General features: G+C 50.0%; 1 protein-coding gene across 1 annotated transcript in view; it reads left to right on the forward strand.

Annotated features, from left to right (window-relative positions):
* Positions 1-11,334: 11,334 nt before the first annotated feature.
* Positions 11,335-22,540, forward strand: part of COL6A6 (collagen type VI alpha 6 chain) — a 135,872-nt gene continuing 124,666 nt past the window's right edge. The window contains exon 1 of the mRNA XM_058290639.2: positions 11,335-11,427. The gene's annotated coding sequence lies outside the window, so the exon portion shown is untranslated. The remainder of the gene's footprint in view (positions 11,428-22,540) is intronic.

A 22,540-nucleotide genomic window follows, 5' to 3' on the forward strand; every position in this document is an offset into this window, starting at 1 on the left:
GTGTCCCCTTCACTGGAGTGCCACATAATTTTGATCAATGTGAAAAACTAAATTATGTTACCACTGAGTGTTCACAACTTGCAAAAGCGTTCACTTTAGGGATGTCTGAATGGGTCGTTCGCAGTTGCATAGAGGCTGGATGCAATCTGATGCAAATAAGAGGTAAGAGGGGTAATATCAAATGAGATTGTTCCACTGGAGGAGATATTACACACTAAATATAGGCATTTTAAATAAATACATTATGTAATTTGGACATTCAGGCCAAAAATATAATACTTGAATGCATGTTGTGGGCACACACAAAAAAGAGAACTAATAGCACCGAATGACCATAGGATGATAAAAAATACAGTGCATAGATTCAGAGTAAGGCCATTAAGTAAAGCTGGGAATGAGGTTTATGAGGAAGAGATCAGCCTCGCAGGAAATAGCAAAGGGTGTGCTGCAATCTGAAAAGAAAAGATAGGAGAGAGAGAGGCTTGGAAGAGACTCTAGAAATGAATATTATATCATAGTTTATAGCTTTCTCCACTCTGCTAAAGAGTTGCTACTCCTGCCTGGTTTCTATCTTTTTGAAAAAATGTGTTGCTAATTCTTATTCAGAGTAGTATCTTCTCCAGCTTTCTTTCATGGTACATTAATCTGCTTTATTACTCTCTTTTTTCACATAGAGGTGAATATGCGTGACCACCCACCATATTTGATTTAGAAGTCTCCTTAATTTTCCAATGTATGACATAGAAAATGTTTCTATTATACCCTTTTATTTACTGAGACATTTCCAGTGGAACAAAAGCACTGGTGCTGGATTTGCGAGATATGAGTAGACCCCAGTTCTGCCGTTTATCAGACACTTAACCTCTTTGAAAGCCAGCAAAAAGAAATACCAATACCTGCCTCTGAGGAGTCATGCTAGTACATGGTAGCTCACGTTTTCCACTTGGGAGGCTCCTTAGAGTTAGGGCTGGATCACAAGTAGGACGACAGTCCCAAGCAGTTTAGCCCTAATTCCTGGAAACCCTGCAGAGCTCCAGCAGCACGCCCTGTGGGCTGGAATGGAAGATTAACCACGGGAGTGATCGTTTAACTCAGCAGCACCACGCCATTTCAGTAATTTTCTGATGGAGAATTATCCTCGAAGATAACTCAAAAAAGAAAGGGGGAAAAAAGTCAATGAAAACTGAGAGTTTTCCCTTTCTCTGCTCAGAGCACGATTTCTCCCACAGAATCAGGCTGATTGGGAATGAGTCTTTCATGCAGTTTCCAAAGACAGTTTATCTTTTCAAAATCTAAGCGTAAGATCCCCCAGGAATAAAAAGACCTTAACTCAGAGCCAGAATTCAGAGAGAGAGTAAATTATTCATTGCTTAAGGAAAGAGTTCTCACAAAATGTGTTGAATAATTACATTTGAAATATTAACGAGTGTTTCCAAATTCCCACATGTAGAAACAGACTGACTGAGTATCCTCTAATTTTAGATACTGCTTGATGAAATGTTATTTCCTCAATATCCTAGAGACTTTTATTCCTGAAAAGAAGAATATTTATACTATGAATGTCATGAAAATCACTTTAGGAAATATTTATTTATTGCTGCTAAAGATGACCACATATTTTTCCTTTTTCAATAACATTTTTCAGGCTATAAAGCTAATATGTGCCCATGATAGAAAATTTTAAAATTACAATTCACCTTAAGGACAATAAATTTCACTCAAAAACCCCTCTCCCAGAGATCATTTACAGTATTTATTCCTGCTTTAGATCGGCGCTGCACAGAAGAAATAAAATGGGAACGCCATAGTTAAATTTACATTTTGTAGTCACATTTTTCAAAGTGTAAAATTCATTTTAATAAAATATTTTATTTAGCCCAATATTATCATTTCAACTCATAATTACTATAAAAAGTTACTAATGAGCTACTTTACTTTTTAAACTAAGATCTGGTGTGTATTTTACAGTTCATGCAATTCAGAGGCTAAATTCTCATAAAAAGTACTTAATCTGTATTTAGAGTTCAGAAAATGTAAACTTAAAAAAAGTAGATAGAGGGACGCGGATGTGGTTCAAAGATTGGGCTCCCGTCTACCATATGGGAGGCCCTGGGTTCACTTCCCGGGGCCTCCTTGTGAAGGCAGGCTGGCCGGCGCCCGTGGAGAGCTGACGCAGCAAGGTGACGCAAGAAAGGGAGACAAGCAGACACAGAAGAACGCACAACGAAGGGACACAGAGAGCAGACAGCAAGCAAGCGGCAAAGGAGGGGATACATTTTTAAAAAAAGAGGGAGATTGAAATACCTGAGTTGCTCCAAACATACATTAACATTTTCTAGTAACTGAATTGAGTATACAATTTTATTAATTTAAATTAATTCAACAGCCGCATGTGGCCAGTGGTTACTCTATTGGACAGCACAAAAATAGATGGGTAGATACATAGATAAATAGAGATATGAATATATAAAATATAAGTATAAATACATACTTCTTTGTGATGTACTTTCTTCATATAACACATTACCTTTTATCAGCATTTTCCCATATCAACAAGTATTATTCAACACATGATTTTCAGTGATTGCAGAATATATCATTTCTCCTATAGGGAAATGTGGCATTAATATACCTATAGAATCATTCTCTAAAATTGGGGCATTAGTTTGTTAATTTTTTACTGTTTTTGCTATATAAGAATTTTATTATATTTCTGGTTATTTCCTTCATATAGGTTCCTGGTTGTGGTATAAGTTTAAGGGTATGAATTATTTTTAGATTCTTACCAAATCATTATAATAACTAACATTCCCAACTGCAGTGTATAAGTGAACTCATAGTACATCTGAGCTAATATTATCTGTAGTCTTATCTTTTCTAATTCTATATGCAAATAAATCCATAATTTTAATTTACATACCTTTGATTATTACAAGGTTGAAAATTCTCTTCTGTATTCATTGGGCATTTATACTTCTTATCCTGCTAACTGTCTATTTATTATTTTTTGCCCATTTTTTCCTAAACAAAAAGCAACAAAATACATTACAATGGATAAAAGTTTATTATATTCAATTCCACAAAATTGAAGGAAACCTAAATAGAGACTGTTTTTCAAAGATAAACTGGGAAAATTATTTGAATAAATACAAGAAATATGCCCTACGTCCAACAAAGCTTTGCTAGGTAGTGAGCTTCTTTCCTGGGAAGGTATTCAAGTCAAGACTGAGTAATGCCAGGGATGGTTCCCAATGGACTCTTGAATTAAGAAACCCCTAAAACGTTTACCAGAAATGTGTGACTTACAATGCCCCTTCATCCAATCCTTGCTTCCCACACAAGACCCATGAACACAGCTGTGACTGTTTCCTGAAATATCCGCACAAGGTTCTTTAGCACGGGGTCTCTCCAATTATAATAGCCAGGCACTGTCCTAAGAGGTTTACATACTCATTTAATCCTCTCAACAGCCCTGTGGGTAGATACCATTACAGTGCCCATTTCTAAGGTGAGAAAACCGAGGTCCGCTGGGGCTAAAGGAGTGACCACATCAGTGGCAGAGTGGAGCCACGCCCTGGTGTTTATTGATGTGTCGTTTCCATCCAGCTGCCTGGTTGTGTGGTGGCTTATTCCTCTTTCTTGGGAAACTCCCAAGAAAGATGTTTAAGAGCTCAGTTTAACATCATCCCTGAGAAGTGAGTTGAGTACAAAGAAGCAAAAAGGAAGGGAAAGAACATACGGGAAGAGCTCCAATTAGAGCTGGTGCCAACTGTAGACGCAGGCTTATATGTATAAACAGTTCTGTATATGCAGAACTGTTTCGAGGTGCAGTTGTATTTGAAGCAAATTCAAAGGAGAACCAAGACGGAACTTCCTTTCTCAAGGAAAGAGTGCAGTGAAAAAATTCTGGCAAAACCCATCTTTGAGGGGCAAGGTGGGAGGTGAGGGTGGGGGACAGGGCTTAGGAATGGGTGGGACACAGCCATTTCTGGAGATGAGGAAGCAGGCACCCCAGGAATCATTGCAGGGGGTCTGCTCAGGACGTGGTCACAGGAGTGGAGGGGAGCTCCACAGTTTTGGAGTCTTTCTTCCTCTAGTGATAGTCAAGTTCCAGCTGCCGGGCTTGGGCCGCACGGCTGCCCTCAGGCAGTGCCCTGATTACAGCCTCATGAACCAGGGTCAGAGAGAAAGTGACAACTTCTCAAGGAACCTCAGAGCATAGCTGGGAAGGGAAAAATGGGTCTCGGGCGGCCAACCCAGCAAATTGCCATGACGGCTTTTCTTCCATGTTGGCTATTCATAGTTCTCCTTCTGCAAGTTACCTATTAATGTTTTCAGCCCATTTTTCTCTTTCAGTGTTCATCTTTTTCTTACTGAAAAAATCTGAAAGTGCATTTTAAAGGTGAACTCAGGAGAGCTTTGCAGAAGCCCCTAAAGATCTCTTCACGTTGTAGTTAACCAGGGGCAAAGGTCCTCTCTGAAGACTCTGTTGTTTGGTTTTTGGTGACCTATAATCAAAGTAACTAAGACTCTCATGGAGCAAGCACTTTTTCATCTTTCTCACTGTAGTGGTTGTAACCATAACACAAGCCACTTGTCACATACAACCCTAAAATCACAGTGGCTTATGCAATGACTTTAAAGCGTGGCCTCGAGATTCCTAGTCATTTTTCCCACCAAAAAGTGGGCTCTGAGTCTCATCCCCCTTGCCTTGACTCTGGCCTCTATCACTACTTGCTCAGTAAAATAAGGTGGAAGTAATACCGTGCCAGTGGGGCCCAAACCTTAAAAAATCATCAGTTTCTACTTTTTGTCTCTTGGGACATTTACTCTTAGAAGCCAGCCATGCCACAAAGAAGCCAGCAGCCTGTGGAGAAGGGGATGGAGAGGTCCTGGTGCCTCCAGCCCGCACCCCAGCTGAGCTCCCCACTGACAGCCAGCCCTCACCTGCCACCATGTGAGTGAGTCATCTTGAAAGGGGATTCTCCAGCCCCCGGTGCATCTGCCCCTGATGGCTTGTGGAGTAGGGGACAGTGGTCCCTTCAGGGCTCTGCCCAAATGAAGGTCTTGTGAGGAAATCAATGATTGCTGTTATTTTTAACCTTTAGGTTTGGGGGTTATTTGTCTTGCAGCAGTAGGTAACTGATACTGCTTAACACATGAGAAGTTTATTTCTCTTTCATGGACCAGTACTGATGTGACGCTTAGTACATCAATTACGTGGTAATTGAAAGGATTCCAGGATGCATGTTTCTCCTGTTTTCTCCTTCTGCCCTTCCCTGATTTCAGCTACTCTATCAGGAAAGGGAAAGAGTAGGTGGGAAAGTAAGCAGGGAAGGAAATTTTGCTTCTTAGTGACTAGTCCTTGACATAACTCATTACCTTCACTTGCATTTATTTTGGCCAAAACTTGCTATATACCCATGTGTGGACACAAGGGAGTGTGGAAATTGTGGTTTGTAGCGTCCCAGTAATAATCTCACACTATGGAAGGTGGAGCACAAACCTGTGGTGGAAAGCCAGCTGTCTGACACAATCACTTATCAAAGAAATTTAATCTGCTTCTTCCTCAGACAGCAAGAAAATAAGAGAACCGAGGGTTCCTCATGAAGAATCTCATTGTTCACCCTGTGTACAAGCCTTATTTCTTGAGAAAATATGTGAAAACATAGAAGCCCCATTGGGACTCATCATTTTTAAAACAAATATTTAAATCCATATCTTTCTGGGGTGTGAATTTGCTTACAGGAAATTAACTGATTTCCCAAAAAGGAGTCAGTCATGGGGAACTCAGAGGGAGGAAGACAAGCTGGGTTGGGTTGTGTATTTCCAGCCATGGTCATTCATGGAGTAAGAGCCGGGGTCCCGCGGGAAGAGCAGGGGCAGCACTTTGGCCCTTGGTCCATCCCCATGTGCTCTGTGGCCTTCTTGCCTCTGTGTCTCCATTTCTTCAGGTGAAAAAGAAGACAATGGGTTAGAAAATCTTGACGTATTTTTTCCAGTTCATTCATCTGTGAATCTGTACACAAATACAGAAAAAAGAACTTCGCTCCCGAGTAATGAAAACGCTGCCATGCTGTAGACTTCTGGCTGCTGTTGAATATTCTCCCCCATTAAACCATCCTCTGCTTTCCGCACGTCGGCCTGGGAACGGCGGCTGTTTCACCTTTGCATCTTGTACCCTTGGCAACCAGAACAACAGAACCTGCTTTGACCCTCAGTAACAATAAAGGAAAAGACATGTCTAAGAATTCTTTCCTAGGAATAGAGAATCACCATCATCCCAGCTTCCACGCCTCGGGACTCCACAACGTCAGCAGGCAAAAGGCACCTGCCTCTCGTCCCAGCTCCTGAATTTTAACTGGAGGATCAGCTTCACAGGTGAGCAGGGCCGCACGTGCACTGGGGGGCAGGGAAGGCTGAGGTGGGCACAGTCTGCATCTGTTCTCAACATCGTCATTAAGAAGAGATGTTGCTCCAACAAAACACCGACCACTTAGATGCAGGCGTGAGTCGTGGGGCACGAGGCTTGGCGCCCACGAGTGCGTTTACTGAGTGGTCCATTTCCTTAGGAAAATTTTCATTTCAAACTATTTCCCCGTTACTCCAGGACGACCGTCCAGGGGAGATGGTGATTCTGTTTTTGTTCCAGATTCCACAGCCTCAGCAGATTGGGAGGGTGTGTGCATAGATCACTGCAGGAGGCCCGTGTGCACGGTGTACGTGCGTGTGCACATGTGTGATTCCCTATCAGGGATCCCAGAGGGCGAGTGACTAATCCGAGAATCTGAGTGTCTTCAAAGCTTGTAAGAAGAGTGGGAGAAGCAGATCCAGTGGGCTGATAACAAGTTAAATCTGGCTCCGGAGACCCTGGAATGGAAATAGCAAGTAAGAAAAGGCCAATTTTGTAAGAGTTTGGGGAGAAAATGCAAACTGTTCCTTAAGGAGGCCTTCCTGAAATAAATAACCAAAATGTTCATATGTATGCAATGATCTTTCTTACAGAAAAGTTGGAACAAATGTACCACACTAATGAAATATGTTGTTAATCTGGGAAAATGTGAGGGGGGAGGGCATTCCCTGTATTTTCGATGTGACTTTCCTGTAATCTAAAACATCTTTAAATGTAAAGTCAAGGGAAACAGACGTGGCTCAACTGATGGAGCATCTGTCTACCATTTGGAGGGTCCAGGGTTCGATCCCCAGGGCCTCCTGGCCCACGTGGTGAGCTGGCCCACGCACAGTGCTGATGTGCGCAAGGAGTGCCATGCCACGCAGGGGTGTCCCCGCTAGGGGAGCCCCACGCACAAGGAGTGTGCCCCGTAAGGAGAGCCGCCCAGCGTGAAAAAAGCACAGCCTGCCCAGGAATGGCGCCGCACACACGGAGAGCTGATGCAGCAAGATGACACAACAAAAAAAGAGACACAGTATCCCAGTGCCGCCAGATAATGCAAGCGGATGCAGAAGAACACACAGCGAATGGACACAGAGATCAGACAACTGGAGGGAAGGGGAGAGAAATAATATAAATCTTTAAAAAAATATAAAGTACAAAAATAAACGTCTTGCAAAAAAAAAAAATCTCTACCATGTAGTAGGTATCTAATACATGCTTGACAAACAAATGAATCCTATTAAGCCAAGTAGGATGACTGGCTTAAGTATCGTATGTTAATTTATGGGGAAAAAATAGAATTACCAATGTACCAATGATTCCAGCTCTTCACAGTGCCTGCCCCATGCTACGTATCCAACGTACATTTTGCAGAATAAACAAATGCAGAGGCAGCAGTCCCTGCACCGCCCAGGCACTGCGCGGCGTTGCTGACGTCCTGGAGCTCACACCTGGCAGCAGGAAATGGGGCGATTGGCGAGAGCGGGGAGAACGACGAGGAGCCCCGGGTTTGCTTCTGCAGCACAGAGGGGCTCTTTCTGGCACCGCCAGCAGAGTGATTGGTCAGCGTGTCCCTCCGTCAGAGGAGAAGCACGAGCCGGTGGGATTTGGGCGGGGATGAAGGAGAGGACTGGAAGCTGGAAGACAGGGGGACAGTGGCCTCAGTGGCTTCGGGCTCTGAGCTGGGAACGAGTGGCCTATACGGGCCGAGGGCTGGTGACGTTTGGAAGGCAACACAGATGTTCCACGTGAATCGTGGTTCACTTTCTCCCAAAGATTTTAATTATGAGTACCCAAGTGTCCCAGGGCCCCAGCATGTCACGGGGAGTAGCTCACCTGTATGCAATTGACGACCCATTCGAGAAGGCTGTCGTGGGCTCCGAACCCTCGCTGACGCACGTGGCACCCACGCCGATGCAAGTGGCCCCCGCGCTTCCTCTAAGTTGCGGGTGCTCCCGAAAAAGCCCAGGACGGCTGCCAAGACCTTGGCTGCTCGCCCATTGCTCCTCACTCCCATGGCAAAGGGGGGCGCGATGGGGGAAACTGAGTCACTGCAGGCAAGAACCTGCGTTCACAAGGCCCCAGGACCTTTCTTCTTTCCCTGCCTTTTTAAAACAACCGGGTGAAGGGACGCCTCATTCTTGGGGTGCAGGTCAAAGTTCCGTCCAGTTGGGAAAATTCGTTTGGGTGTCCGATAGAGTGCTGAGAGCTGCCCCAGCCCCACACGAGCTCTGTCCCGTGGACCTGCTGTCGAGGTAGTGCTGGCCGGCCCTCCCACAGCACGGACACGGCCGTGGGTCCCGCGGGCATGAGGCCCAGGCTTCCACTTCCAGAAGAGCTGCCATTCCGGCGGGTCCTACCTGCGGCGTCCTACGGGTGTGGTGCGCTTCGTAAAACCTTGCTACACACCCACTAGAACGGCTGCGATCTGAAGTCTGATCAGGATGTGGAGAAACTGGAACACACATAAATTGGCTGGTAGCAATGTAAAATGGTACAGTTGCTTTGGAAAATGACTTGGCAATTTTTAAAAATTTTAAATATAAATTTACCGTAAGACTCAGCAATTCCACTCTTCAGTATCTACCCAAGTGAAATGAAACATAGGTCCACATAAAAACACATGTGACTTTTCATAGCAAAGCTATTTTTTTTTGCAACGTTATTTGTAATAGTCAAAAGGTAAGAACTAGCCAAATCCCTATCAACTGGAAAATGGGTAAAATGTGGTATTTCTATACGCTGGAATACTATTCAGCAATAAAAGGAATGACCTGCTGGTACATGCTTGATATGCCAAGTATTTATAGGAAATATCAAAGAAAGCAAAATCTCTAAAGACAAAGTAGAACAGTGGTTGTGTGGGGCTGGGAATGGGGGTGATGGAAAGGATCTGAAACCAGATTGTGGTGCTGGTTGGACAAGTCTATAAATTTACTAAAAATAACTGAATTGTACCCTGAAAAGGGTGACCCTTCCTGCTGTCAACTGTGACTCAATAAAGCCATTGTAAAAGGAAGTTAAATGGGTGTTTGTTAGGACTGTCATCACCAGGGCTGTGCAGCCACACAGCGTCTCAAGCCCAGAGAGGACCTGTGCGTGGTTTAAAGCTCTGCTCCTGACCTTCTGAAATTCTTAAAAAACTTTATCTTTGAACTTGTGTTTTATAAGTGAAGTCTGATGGGACAACGGAGCAGGTGTGAACAGAGAAGATACGCACGCAAACTACGCGTTCCGCACTGCCGGTCCCGTTTGCTGTCACCATGCCAGGTGAGCGGAGAATCCAATGGGGGGACAAGACAAACATGGTACATCCAGCCACCTCAGTAAGGGGGAGACTGCGGGAAAGGGGGTGCTGAGGGCCCCAAGGGTCCACACTTGCTTCCAAGGCAGAAGGCGGCAGTGGTGTCCCAGGAAACGCAAGGACCAAGCGGCCCTGCTGCACCTGTTCATCCCAGCACTCGCCAGCCCCTCCCAGTGGGAGAGAGAGGACCCCAGGGCAGCCCTCCCTGGCTCTTGCTGGCAGGTGTGAAGGCGGAGTCGGCAGGAGGCGTGCTTATCAGGTGAGGCGTGCTTATCAGGTGAGGCGTGCTTATCAGGTGAGGCGTGCTTATCAGGTGAGGCGTGCTTATCAGGTGAGGCGTGCTTATCAGGTGAGGCGTGCTTATCAGGTGAGGCGTGCTTATCAGGTGAGGCGTGCTTATCAGGTGAGGCGTGCTTATCAGGTGAGGCGTGCTTATCAGGTGAGGCGTGCTTATCAGGTGAGGCGCTAACAGGCGGATCGCGCAGCGTTTTCTCCTCAGGGAAGAATGAAATGCCCACGGCTGTACTACGTGCGCCAAGGTCCAACTTGTAATTCTGGTGATTCCACATACAGGTTAAAAGTTTTAATAACTGAGTTTAAAACTTGCACAATATAAAGATGAACTGTAAAATTCATACTAATTTGAAATTTTATTTATTTACCAAAAAAAAAAAATCCACATTAAATCGAAAATGCAAAAAAAGAACGAGAGACAGGAAGACAGGAAAAACTTAGTTCCCTGAAACAGCACTTCTCTCCCGCCGTTTGAACACGGGGCGCGCTTCACCTGCCCCAAGCAACACTTACTGCCCCTGTGTCCTGTTTCCAGGTTGTCCACCCAGCCAGGTTGTGAGGAGACACTGACCTGGTTTGGCACCCTACGCACCTCATTTTAGCACTCCGCAGGTGCTCAGTATTTGTGAAACGAACTTGTGGATGGACGGACAGAGCGAGCAGAAGCCCCCGGGACCTCGGATTGCGAGCAGGGCCCCAGGGGCGCCTGTCCCCAACCAGGAGCGCCGGGCGGCTGGGACGCGAGCTGCGGGTCCCAGCTTCCAGCGCAGGGGAGCACTTCCCGCCACCCCGAGGCCCTGGGGTCCGGCAAGACGCCGCCTCCTCCAGCGGACCCTGGCAAGACGGCGGCGGGGCGCCCCGCGGCAGCCCCGCGCCCTGCCAGTCCGCCCCGCGCGCTGCCCGTGCGCCCTGCGTGTCCGCCCCGCGGCAGCCCCGCGCCCTGCCAGTCCGCCCCGCGCGCTGCCCGTGCGCCCTGCGTGTCCGCCCCGCGGCAGCCCCGCGCCCTGCTCGTGCGCCCCGCGCGTCCGCCCTGCCTGGCCGGGCGCTGCTCCCACGGCCCGCGCCTCCTCCCACGCGGGAGCCGAGCGGGGGTCCCGCCGGGGCGGGTCGGGGGCATGCCGCAGGACCGGCTCCATCCCCGGGGCCCCCGCTCGCGCTGCGTCAGCTCCGCCGCTGCGCCCCTGTCCCGCGGGACGCGCCGGGCCCGGGGCCGCCGGGGCGGGGAGAGGTCGGGCCGGGGCGGGGAGGAGCGCTTATATAGTGCGGGGCAGGGGCGCGGGCGCAGCTGCCGCCCGCCGACCTGCAGGCAGAGGCCGCCCGCCTTGCTCCCGGGCCCGCGTCCGTGGCCCGCGCCGCGCGCTCTGCCCGTGGTGAGCGCCCCGGGGCCGCGCGGGGCTGGGGAAGCACAGCTGGGGCCGCGCGGACTCTCCCCGAGGTGAGTGAGGAGCCCGGGGCCGCTGCGGCGACGGCGAGGGCCGGCGGGGTCCAGGCATCTGTGCTGCGAGCTAGAGCCGGCCCGCACCGCGGGGCTGCGGGGGCGCGGGGCTGCGGGGGCGGGGGCGCAGGAGTGCGTCCCGCGGGCAGGGGCAGCGGCCGCGCCGTCCCTCTCCACGTCGGGCAGCGTGGACCTCTGCTGCAAGGCTCGGCCCGGGGCCCACGCCGCGCCGCGCACGCGGGAGCCTGGGAGGCTGCGGGTCCTGAACCGCGCGTGGCCCACTCCCTGCAGAGCCGGGCGCGGCGGGCACCCAGGGCCCCTCGGGGAACGAATGAGTGAGGGAAGGCGGTCTCGGCGGAAAGGGCAGCCCAAACCTGAGCTGCCTCTGAGGGGCGGGCTGGGGTGGGGGCACCGTCCCCGGGTTCCGGGAGCACCTGCTGCGCGGGGCCCACCTGTCCGGCTTGGGCCCACCTGTCCGGCGCGGGCCCCGCGGCGACAATGGCCTGAGTGGGGAGGAAGGCGTGCCCAAGAGGGAAGAGCTGTGGAACTGGGGTGTGATTTCGCTTGCGTTCTGTCATTCCTCTTTTTAGAGTCTGTTTTACAGAGATACTTCTCCATAACCTTTGCCAGTGGGGGTGGGCGTGGGGAGAATGTTTCGATGGGGGAGAGATGGAAACGGGGACCTGGAGATGCTGGTAAGATAGGAAGGGATGTCTGTAGCTGAAGAATTGATTAGCTGCTTAATTTTTACAAAATGATTTGTTTGATGAGTAACATTTTAATATAAAATTACCAGCTGGGACATTTTGAAGTTATGGTGTTACATTTATTATTTAGTGTTTTCATAAACGGGGCCACCTACATAAAAATGCTGACGAAATGTCTAAATAAAGTTGTTTAAAATATAATGGACTTAAAAGTTTTTGTCCTTTTAAAAGGAGTTGTCAAGTTATTCTCTCAGTTTATTCCAAAATATTAGAAGAGCAGAGCAGAGCCTGAAGGAAAAGTGTGCCCTCCACTCAAGAGTAGGTGTGTTTTGAACCTTGTACCAGATGAAATCATTTTATGGTTTTCATAAGAGACTTTATGTGAAGGACTCATCAGAGAATCCTCTCTAGTAACAAAACACTATTACCCTGTGCTAAATCTTGTGGAACAATTCTCTTAAAAAAAAATGTCTTTGTTAAATGTGATATACTTGCAGTTTGCAGTTTTCCCATTCCCTTCAGATAGTCCGAATTTCAGAAAGTTTGAATAGTGAGAATAGCTATGAAGAAATGCAGATTTATTTGTTAGTACAGAAATCCATACCAAAAGTAGCAAATTAAGTCACCAAATGAAGGTCAATTTACAAGAACTATGAGAAAAGTTGGTGCATTTTTATTCATATATTCACATGTGTGTGTATATATATTTATATACAGTATACTATATACTGCTTATGTGATGTTCTTAAAAGGTTCTGAAAAGAACTTCCCTGTCAGTCCATACGCCCCGCCTCTGTAAATTCTCAATAATACACGATCGTTAGCTGGAAGCCCTGCCAATAAGAGAAAGTGCGCCAGGCTCCTGGAGACGTGTTTGAAACCGGAGCACACTGGGCCCTGCAGCCCCAAGTCAGAGTAGGAGGGTTAGATTTTCTATATCCAGGCCAAATAAGTATCCTGAATACAAAGACTTGTCCAGGAAGATCAAATGTTGCCAAAACCCTTCTTCCCCTTTCCTGATCACGGTTGTTGTGTAAAGTGGGCAGTGGTTTCGCTTTGGTCAACAAGTCTGCCTTCGAGTTACAGACCAGCTGGGACAAGCCCCTTCACCTCCGGAGCCCCGCGTCCCCCCATCGCACGGAGCAGTGACCCCACCTGTGTCTGGGTGGGGAGAACAGGGAGATCCTGCAAGGAGCAAGCGCATGCTGATAAGAGGGCGGTGGTGCTGGTGGTGGCCGCAGGGCTGACGGTCAAGCAGGAGGGAGCCTTCCCCCAATACAGTTCCCGCGAGCAGTTTTCCTCTGGGCTCTGGCCTCCCTCAGACACCGTGTTTCCACGGAGTGCGACGTGAACACCAGAAATGAGTGCCTAGCCCGACGGCCTCGTCTCCCTTTTGCCTAGGTGTTCTAGTTTGCAGAGACCGGTTAAGGAGAGGCTGTGCCCAGGCTCCCTGTCCTAAAAGAGGCTTGGGGGCTGTGGCCTCTGGTTTGATTACGCTGCCCCTTTGCAGCCCGTGCCCTCTGCGTGGAGAGACTTCTCCTGGGGAAGCAGCGCTGCAGGTAGACGGCTCTGAAAAGTACCTTCGGTGATTTAGTTTCTCTGGGTGATGGTTTTGTGATTTCTGCTTTCAGCTTTTTAAAATAAAGGTCCCAGAGCCACCCTCCATTGTTTAAGGGACTGGGGAGTTAAAGAGGCATAGAGGATCCTGTGCAAAATGTGACTAATTAAAGGTCAAACTTTTTTTTTTTTAATGAAGAAATAATAGCGGCTTTGCCTCACCATTTCTCTTGACCCCTCCCCTCCTTCCAGAACTTGTCTTTCCTTGGGGTAACCCCAAGGCCCTGGCAGGGAGGTTTGGAAGAGACTCCCTGTGGCCATGGGGGAAAATAGATCCTGTTTGGCCTAAATCACGTGCAGAAGAAAAAATTTCTTGCATCTCCTACATGGCTAACTCTTGCCACAGTACCTGGCAATTTGTAGGTAGCCAATAAATACTTGGTAAGTGACCTAACAACTTCAAAGGTTTGGCTGAAGTATGCACCTCACATAAAGCTGGAGCAGTTGCGCTTTTTAAAAATCCAGTAACGTGCAAAATCTCCATGCAAGATACATGGCAGTGTCAGCTGCTTATGAAGTCAAGAATTGCTAAAACAAGCAACACTTGGTTTCGTTTCTGACAAAATCTTACCTTTATGAGCTGTCTTGATTGAGACAACTCGCTAACACTTTTTACAGTTCCAAATAACAAGTCTAAGGAAATTTAATGATTTAATTTTGGCCCAATGAGACAGTTTTTCCCAAGTGCTCAAACAATAGAGGAGAGGGAAGAATGAGTTTACATTTAGTCTTGTGGACCTGAGCCTCGACCTTCCCCTATAGGCTGAGGAATAAATAAATACATAGTTAACCATTTATAATTTGGGATTTGGGTATTGATTGGACTCTGGAATGTTTCTGGAATGCTCTAAGTACTATATCCTAGACTTCAGAGAGGAAGAATTTTGCCAGAGTTAGCTGGCAAAGGCATCAGTGCTGGCTTGAAAAATCATAAACTAATCACTTATTGAGTCCTTTTAAAAAAACAACTTGATTAATGTTTGGCAAGGAATTCTGACGGCAAGTCTCCACTGCATAAGTCCAAATCCAATAGAACGTTGAAGGTCATGAGCAAGTCATGGTCACATTTGGCCATTAGTGTCTGGTGGGAAGGTGTCTCGGCAGGGAGTCTCATGGGCTGGCTCCCGTGTTTTGGTGCCCTACCTCACCCCAAGCAGCATGCGGCGGTAGCTCTGTGACCCCGTCCCCTTCCATGGCTAGAATCTGTAATACCCAGAAGAATCCTGCAGATTCCCGCAGGGCCCAGACTCTTCTCTTCTCTCCTGGCCTGAGGATGAGCCAATGCCCTGCTGTTTTCCCTCCATTTTCGCTCATCCATGGGTGGTGAGGCTTTCTCACTTTGCACGCCTGCGGCTCTACCTAAGGGCGTCTCTGACTTTGTGCATGCCTGACTTGGGTAGCACAGGTCAGAGATCCTGGAGGCTAACCCCCAGAGAGCATCCCCTCACCCCACAAAGGATGGAAGTTGTGAGTGCCCCAGCCTTCTCCCACCATGGGAGAGGCAGCTCGAGGTAAGATCTGTGCATTCTTCCAGAGGTGCCCGGTGGAATTAAGCTCCAGCTGCACAGAGCAGCAGCCTGCCTGCCCATGAACAATTCCAGGTTGACTTCCTCCTCTGCCCTTTCATTTCCCCACTCCTCTATCCATCTTTCCGGGATTTACCACCCAAATAAACTAATTGAAACCCAACCTATGACAGCTTGCAAGCTGTTTTGGTGATGCAGTGTTTTAGCTGTAAGCGTACTATAGATTCCATTCGAGCCAAAAATCAAGAGTGAGTTCTGGCTTTCCACATGAGAGAACGGGATTTTTTTGCTACCTCGTGGTGCTTCACTTGGGTCTGGGTCAGAGAGTTTGTTGGCCATGGCCCAATCCAAATGCTACGCAAACTCCCGTCAGCTCTTCGGAGAACTGTCACAGGGAGATGGAGGGAGATAGCAGTGAAGGCTCCGAGGGACCCCGGCATTGGAGAAGTAGCACAAAGAGCACCTTGGCTGGTTGTGAGTGGCCCAGACACGCTTTCCAAAGGTGGAACTGGCTGTCCCTGTCCCTCCTGGCCCGCCATATCTCTTCCACAGGATTAGCCACCATTTACTTGCCGGTGCCTTCCTAACGCACAATCCCAGGCCCGTCCTTTCCTTACGTTCCAGATCTAAATATCTAACAACCCATCAGCTACTTGACTACCTTGCCTTACAAATCCAACTAGTCCCATACAGAATGCCTTGTCTTCTCCCCAGGCTTTGCCCTCTTCCTGTGGAGGCACAGTCAATGGTTCCACCAGAACACTTTGCAGTAGTCTTGAACCGCTGACCCTGTCCTTGGCCCTCATCAGCAATCCCATCTAACCAACCCCCAATCCTAGCAATTTAGTTTCCTGAGGATCTCTGCAAACTGCTCTCTTCTCTCCATCACCACTACCCCCAGTTCCCAGGCCGCCATCATTTCTTTCACCCAGACAGTACCTGCTCCTGGTGCACTCCCTCCTCTGGTCTAGCCCCCTTCTCACAGCCTGAGGGAGCTTCCCGACACCACCTGCACATAAAATCCTCCAATGGCTTCAGCTAAAACCCGAGATTCTTGTCCTGGCTGAAAACTGAAAATGCTGCTACCGTCCAACATTTGCTTACCTCTTCTGCTTCATGCCTGCCTTTTCCTTGGCCACCAATCCCAACCCTCCACTTGTTCAAGGACCCTTGCTCTCTCCCACCTCCCGCCATTTGCACTTGAGGGTTCCTCAACCTAGAATAGCATCCACAGACCCTTCAGCTGACCTCCTCCTCCTCCTTTAGGACTCGTTGACACATCTATTTCTTGGGAAGGCATTTCTGGACCCTCTGTTAGGTAGGGTGCCCTGCTCTGTGACCCCGTCCAACCCTGGGCCCCTAGCCACAATGCTGTGCCTGGATTAGTGGCCTCTCCCCCTAAACTGTGTCCACTTCATCCTCCCTGTTCAGTAGCCACTTAGGAGATGCTCAGGAGATAGCTGTTGTAGAATAAATGAGCTGGGCCCAGGCTTCTTATTAGCGAGTGGTCCCAGGCAAGTCATAGAACCTCTCTGAACTTGGGTTTTTTCATCTAAGGGGGAAATAACTCCTAAACCACAGGGTGATTGAGAGGATTTGATAAAATTATGGTGCCTGGCACATAGTTGATGCTCAATAAACGATAGTTACTTTGGATTCAGCATGGTAAGTACTCTGTTTCACTTGATCCTGTGATGTTTTGAGAGGGTACTTGCCCACTCCTGGAGGCATAGGTTAGGGGGCACTTCGATACGGGGGCTTTGGGTAGAACTCGGGAGGAAAACGCCCTTCAGCCTTGGAAGCCCTGCATGGGCGGTGCCCTTGGAAACGGCAGCAGTGTCATATCAGATCCTGGTGCCTCACTCCCTCTCACGGTTCCTTCCAGAGACTCTGCCTTCTCCTCGAGGTCCACATCTGCATTCCCTGGGTCAATGCCATGAATGCAGTTTCTAAACCAAGGCGCTTTTCCCAAGGGTTTGCCGTAGCAGAATCTTCTGGGGTTGTCCCCTCTCTGTGACCACTGTCGTCATTCCAGAGCAGCTCCATAAGCGCCTAATTGTTAGCCTCAGGGAACCGTCCTGGAAATGCTCATGAACCCAGACGCACGTTTGTAGGTCATTTGACAAGGTGGCATGCACTAAACACATTCACAGGCCTGCGCTGGTCAGCGAGTAAGCCAACTTTTAGACTTTAGTAGTGAGGAGCAAGTTACGTACAGAATTGGGTTGGAAATGGCAAAAATAGCACTTCAGGGAGCTATCAGCACACTTTAAAGACTGTTCAGCACTTTTGCCAAGTTACTGCTTTGGCACACCTACCTAATCATCTGTGGCAATCCAGTTTTCAAATTCACTGGGGCCAGAGATGTCCCATCTCCCCCCCACCACACACACACAGTTTATAAACTCCTTTTGGTTCTGCATAGCCCAACAATTTAGGAACACAGAGTCATTTGTAATTAGCACTCATTATTCTGGAGAGGAAAAAAAAACCGAAATGCATGATTGATGGAGTTGCCTCTGTTGGAGACCCAACTCATTCTCTTGGATAGACTTTAATCCATAAATAGGTATTCTGAGATGCAAAATACTTTAAACATAGGTCTGCTTTCTCCCAAAAGCCCAAGGGTTTTATTTATCTGTTTATTTTATTTCTCAGTACTTCATCATTTCTTTTAATTTCTTCATGAAGAAGGTTGCAATTAGACACAAGATGTTCCATTGTCATCTGCCATCAGCAGCAAAAGTTAGTTTGAAAGTGTGTACTTTCACTTTTTAAAGAATTGGCTCTGGTATTTCAGAGAAACCCCCTCTTTGCAGCACGTAACACAGTTGTAATTTTACACTCACTAATGTAATCTTTCATAAACACCTCACTCAGTAGACTGTAAACCCCATGAGAACAAAGACCTTTGGTTTTCCATTGATACCTGCTGCCTAACACGCTGCCTAGCGTTTAGTAGAACTCAATAAATACTTCTTGAATGAAAGAAGGAATGCATAAGTGACTGGATGAACAAATAAGCTGAAACTGTCTTATTGTATAAATGAGGAAAATGAGTCTCGGAGAGTTTAAATTAAGGGATTGGCCGACAGCTCTTACCTGGGACCAGAATCCATGTCTCCACCCTCCTCATTCGGGCAACTTTCCCCCTTCCCATGAAGCCCCTTCCCAACCTCTTCCTCTTTTATCTTGGGGAGATGAAAGATCTCCCCAAGATCTACTGGATGACCCGTCTGCTGAGCCAGGCATGGGCATGGTTCTACCCTGAGGTTCTGTTGGCCCACCTTGAGTCCCTGATGTTCCTCTTCCTTTGAACTTGCTTTCTTCTCCAGCCGAGATCATGGACCTTATCTCCTAGTCGGTGAGCCTTGTGCCCCGGACCCCGAGGAGGTCAGCTAAGCCATCTGAAGCTTGTGCTCAGTTTTGAAAGGCCCTTCAGCTTCTCAGACGAGAGCAGCTGGTGGGCTTAATCTCCACGCAAGAAGTTGGCCTTCAAAAATGTTCCCCTCCACCCCCAAGGGCATTTGGAAAAAATGAGTCGAGGCAGGCTGTGGTTAAGAGGGAGAGGAGCATGCGAGCACGCGTTTCCTCCATTCTGCTGGAAGGGCAAGGCTTCCTGAAATGGAACGTTCTCAGCAGTGATCGCATCCTTGGCTCTCGGCCTTTCTAATTAAATTCCCGATCTGTCCGTGGAGATTCGCTTAATGAACAGCTGGTGAAATTGGATCCTTGCTCTGTGGAGGTTTCCCAAAGTGCCTCAGGGTCTCTGTGTGACTGAATACTCACCTAAAATGCTGAATACAGAAAGAGGAGGTTAGCTCTAGCCTAGCTGCACCCCGTCGGGCCTTCTAGACTGCGCCTTCTGCTCTTTCTCCTCCACCAGCTCCCAAGCCTGCTCTTCCTTCTCTTCCTTGCTGTGCTCTTGGAAGCAGCACCCAGCCGTACTTGGCCCCTGCACAGCCCTTTCCCTTGCCTCCGCTCTCGCTTCCAGTCTAGGGAGGGAACAGACGTTAGAGAGAAACGCGCAGGTGCAAGTGACCACGATGTGCTATGAGAGGACTCCCCAAGCAGGCCTGGCCTAAACTGGGATGGAAGGTCCTCGCCCAGGCAGGAGCTTGCCGTGAAGACCTGGGGACAATGAGGGGCGTGCAGCGGCGGGAGCACAGGGCGGTGCCCCGCTGAACCGAGCTTACCCATCACCCGGGCGTCCTGCTCAGTGCAGCCTCCAACTCGGAGGCCCCGAGGTTCTGCTCTTCTGACAGCACCCCGGGGGTGCTGACCCGGGGGCCACGCTCTGAGCAGCTGGGACGCAGGGCAGGGCTTGGCGCTCCTTCAGTAAGGAGCTAGCTAACGACCGTCGTGGCTCCGTCACAGCTGCTCAGCTCTGCTCTGGTAGCACAAAGGCAGCCGCACACACCTGGTAAGCAAATGACAGGGCCATGTTCCAATAAAACTTTATCGATCAACCCAGGCAGGGGGTCAGCTTTGGCCCGTAGACAGTCTTTGCTGACCCACTGGGACAAGTGGGTGCTCTCCATCTTGGGTGCACCTTGGAATCACTTGGGCATTTTTCAAAGTATACCCATCAGGTTCCTACCCCAGATCAATAAAATCGGGGCTCTGGGATGGGGCAGAGGCATTGATGGCTCACCTTGGAAAAGCTCCCGGGTGCTGCTAAGAACCACTGTGTTGGGCCTTAATCTCCTCTGATAGTCTGTATTCTCTTAGCCCTAGGGGGTCAGTAAGGTGAAACAAAATGGCCCCACCTTTTACAAATCCTAACCATTGGCCAGTAGGTTTTAAGGAAGGTAGTTCAACCAACCAACCAACAAAACAAGAAATAGACAAATCTATCGTAAGACCCATCCTGATTTCACGAATGTTAAAAAGGGGGGAGCGGGAAATGTGCACTTCGAATCCAGGAAAAACAGTCTTTTTATTTGTATTTTCAAGAAAAGGGAAATGAAGCACAGAAAATGTATTGGACTCTCGAGTTAGGCAGATGGTGTGACACCGTGCCAAGGGGATGGGGGGAAGAGAGCATGGCTGCCTTGCTGCGCTGTTTTCATTTCCCCAAACGCGCAAGCCCCCTCCTCTGTGCTCGCCCATGCCGGCTGGTCTCTGTGGAGTCACCGCGCGAGGCCTGCTTCTCTCCACTTCCTCGGGGGCGTCTTCCCTGACCCCTGACCCCCGCCCCCCGCGGAGAGTACCCTGCTGTGAGCTCCTCTGGCCCTTGCTGCGCTTTGTGGCGGGTGAATCATGAGCCCCGGGAAGACACACGTCCTTGATCTTAGCGCATTGGGGTGACCCCACCCTCTCAGCAGGGCCTTCGAGGCTCTTCTTTTTAGGCAAGGAGTGCGATGGAGCCGGCGTCTTGAGCCCTTAGCAGAGGTGCTGGGGGAGCTGGGAGCCGGGCGCCAGCTGGGCCTGGATGGGACTCCCTCCGAGGCCGTGCATGGGCGATGGGCAGGGCCCTGAGGCTGCAGCCCGCGTGCTTCCAGCTCCAGGAGCAGGCAGCCTCTGGCCCTGGACCCGGGAGCCACACCCCTGCTGTTGGACCAGCCCGCGGGTAGTGGTGCCGTGGACACTGGCAGCCCCACACCTCCCACCAGGGCCGGGCCCCTGCCGTGGACACGGGCGTGAGGAGAAGGACCCGGTGGCTCGTCCACGCTTGGCTGCAGCACCCGGCACACCGCGTGGGCCCAGTCAATGCTGGGGCGGGTGTGCGCCGCCACCCTCTCGCCCGCAGCTACTTAGCAGGGGGCGGCCCCGGGCCTGGAGCAGCCTTTCCCCAGGTGGCCACCAGCCAGCCTCAGCCCTTCCCCAGGTGGTCACCAGGTGGCCTCAGCCCTTCCCCAGGTAGCCACCAGCCGGCCACAGCCCTTCCCCAGGTGGTCACCAGGTGGCCTCCACCCTTCCCCAGGTGCTCACCAGGTGGCCTCCACCCTTCCCCAGGTGCTCACCAGGTGGCCTCCGCCCTTCCCCAGGTGCTCACCAGGTGGCCTCAGCCCTTCCCCAGTGGTCACCAGCCGGCCTCCGCCCTTCCCCAGTGGTCACCAGCCAGCCATGCAGCCTCACCTGGGAAAGCATCTGAAGTGCGCGCCCCTGGCCCTTCTTGCTGCTGGAGCGGGAAACTCCGGTGTCACCCAGCACAGTTGCTTAAAACCGCTGGCCACTTCCTGCACATCCCTGGCCTCCCTCTAAATGGTGATGACGGCGGTGGCCGCCTGCGAGCTGTTCTGAGGATTGAACGAGCTAAACCTCGGCCAGCGGTAGCCTGGCACCCACCCCACGCGCGCTCAGCGTAGTGAACTGCTGGTGCTGCACCCGGCGGAGGGGGCTCCTCTATCTCTAGAACGAGGACACAGGCTCTCACGGGCTTTGGAAAGTGACACCACCGAGGTGGGGTCTGCAGCCCGGCGGTGACGCTCTTTGGCGGGGGCTCTGGTGTGCTCTAGAGGAGCCTGAGCCCCGCCTCTGGCCTCCACCCACGGGTGCCAGAGCACCCGCCGCCCTGAGTCATGCCAGGCAGAAGTCCCCTGGGGAGCGAAACCCTCTCCAAACGAGACCCGCTGCCCTATGTGCCCCACGGTGACAGTGTTCCTGTCGGCTCCTTCCTCTGGCGCTCTCGTGCTGACCCAGAGCTGCGCTGCTGCCCTAAGCCCACCCTCTCCCCTTCCTTCCCCAGGGCAGGGGCTCCGCTCTCCACAACATCTGGCCCAAACTCGCCGCGGCAGGGGGGCTCCACCAGCCCCCCTCCCGGCCAGAGCACACCCCATGCCCATGCCCCGAGCACGCCGGCGCGGCCACGCCTTTGCAGCTGTCTGCTCGTGGTCTCGTGTATCGACACACACACGTGCTTCAGCCGCCCGTCTCCAGCGGACCACCTTAAAGCAGGGGCAGCCCTGCAAAGAGAGCTAGATCGTTTGAGTCCACATCCTGCTCTTGGCCAGCCATGCGGCCTCGGGGCCATCGTCCGCGCCTACTGAGTGTCTCAGTGTCGGTATCTGTAAAACGGGGATGGCTGAGCGCAACGCATGGGAAAGTCGGGAAGGAAAAGCACCTCGTGAACTGTAAAAATACAGGTTTGTCCCCCAAAAGGGATAAACCATGCCTTTCATTTTTTAATAGAGAATTTTTTTAAATCTTAGGGAATAGCCCGTGCCTGGAGCTTAGGATGAAATACGACCTTGGAAGATGTTAGATGAACAGTTACGTGAATTTGCGGGTCGTATTTGGCATCTTACTTTTTCTCGTAGC

Source organism: Dasypus novemcinctus, chromosome 31 (assembly GCF_030445035.2).
Source record: "Dasypus novemcinctus isolate mDasNov1 chromosome 31, mDasNov1.1.hap2, whole genome shotgun sequence".
NCBI classification, from domain to species: Eukaryota; Metazoa; Chordata; class Mammalia; order Cingulata; family Dasypodidae; genus Dasypus; species Dasypus novemcinctus.